Below are 1,863 nucleotides of genomic sequence, written 5' to 3'. Positions count from 1 at the left end.
CTTGAAAAAGCCTGAACAGAAAGTTTGATTTTCAAGCACAAGACTCAGGTGTAAAATAAAGATGATGGATGGGAAGGGCAAGTTATGAGGAATTTAAAAATGTTGAACTGCTTGTATTCATTCATGAGAACATGATATTCTTAATTGAAATGAATCATCTCAAGTAGTACAATAGTTAGAATGAGCATATTTAGACAAGGCACAAGAGAGAACTGAATATGAAGGTATAATACATTACAAAGATGAAGTCAATAGGTGAAAATGGAATGTACTGGGAGAAAGGGAAAAGAGAGGTGGAATGGGATACAATAATGCATGTAAAAAAAGTCAAGGAAAACTTTTTCAGTGGAGTAGAAGGGAAGAAGGGAAGGAGGATTGAATGAGAACTCCATTCTCCTCACAGTGGCTCAGAGAGAAAATTGCATACACTCAATAGAGTATGGAAATCTTTCTTACCCTAGAGGAAAAAGGAAAGGGAATTGAAGGGATAACATGGGACAGGGAGAGGAAAGGAGAGGGGAGATTATGGAAAAGGGTAGTAGTCCCTTTTGAGAAGGGACAGTTGAAATGAGAGAGAGAATAGAATAAATGTAAGTGTAGACTATGACTTCCTGTTATTTCAATTGCTTCTTTTAACAGTTTGCAGGATTTTCTCCTCTAGTTGAGAATTCTGAAATTTGGCTTCAGTATTCTTTGTAGTTTTTATTTTGCAGTCACTTTCTGGGAATGAACAAATGATTCTTTCAAGGACTACTTTATCTCCTTGTTTTAGCATTTTAGTGCAGTTTTCCATTATAATTTCATAAAACATACTTCCCCGGCTCTTTTATTGATTGTGACTTTCAAGTAGATAAATAATTTTTGAATACTCTCTCCTGGATCTATTTTTCATGTTAACCATTTGTCCTAAAAGGCACTTTATATATCCTTCTATTGTTTCAGCCTTTTGGCTTTGTTTAATGGAATCTTTTTATGTCCTAAAGTCTTGAGGTTCAGCTTGTCAAATTCTAATTTTTTAGCATTTTGTTTTTTGAATTAGTTTTTGTGTTTCATTTTCCAATTGATTAATATTATTTTGATGAGTTAGATTCCTTTTCATGTTTACAATTTTTTGTAACTTTTGAAAAGAGTTGATTTCTTTTTCCATTTGATAGAGTTTACTTTTAATGCTATTGTTTTCTTCACTCAACTTTTCATAATTCTTCTGTATAACTGTCTTTTATTTTCTCTATTTCTCTTCTTCCTCTTTGTTTATAAAATTCTTTTTTGTGCTCTTCCAAACGGTCTTTTTGGATTTGTGACCAGGTTGAAAACCCCCTTTGAAGTCTCACATATAGGTATTTTGTCTTGCTTTTCAAATCTGTAATGGTGATTTTAACAATTATTTTCAGAAAAAAAAATAATTATCTATGATTTTCACTTTTTGTTCATTTTGATGGGTGGCCTCTGTTCCTGAGGCACATGAAACTTAGTCTGAAGTTGTTTTTTTTTTTATATTGCGGGTCTGGGTCTGGTGGCTGGTTTACTGCTTGCCTATGGTGTTACATATTCTTCACTTGCTAACAATTTGTTCCCTGTATTGGTGTGATCCAACCAATGTCATCCTGTTGCACTAGAATTTGGGGGATTTTTTCTTCAGAGCTGGAGTTGGGACCCTCACTGTTGGTATGCACTGCTACTTCGCTAAGCCAAAAACTGAGCTATGCTTAGGTAAAAGCCTGCCTCTGACTTTGCAACACTCTCACATATGCTGAGTTATACTCCCCCTTTTTATACCCAAGAGACAGTCATTTACTGAACTTCCTCCATCTTGAGTGGAGAACTTGTTCCAATCTTCTGTTTTGTGCATTGTATAGCTTTAGG

Source organism: Macrotis lagotis, chromosome 3 (genome assembly GCF_037893015.1).
Source record: "Macrotis lagotis isolate mMagLag1 chromosome 3, bilby.v1.9.chrom.fasta, whole genome shotgun sequence".
NCBI classification, from domain to species: Eukaryota; Metazoa; Chordata; class Mammalia; order Peramelemorphia; family Peramelidae; genus Macrotis; species Macrotis lagotis.
Note: the sequence above shows the minus strand (reverse complement) of the source record.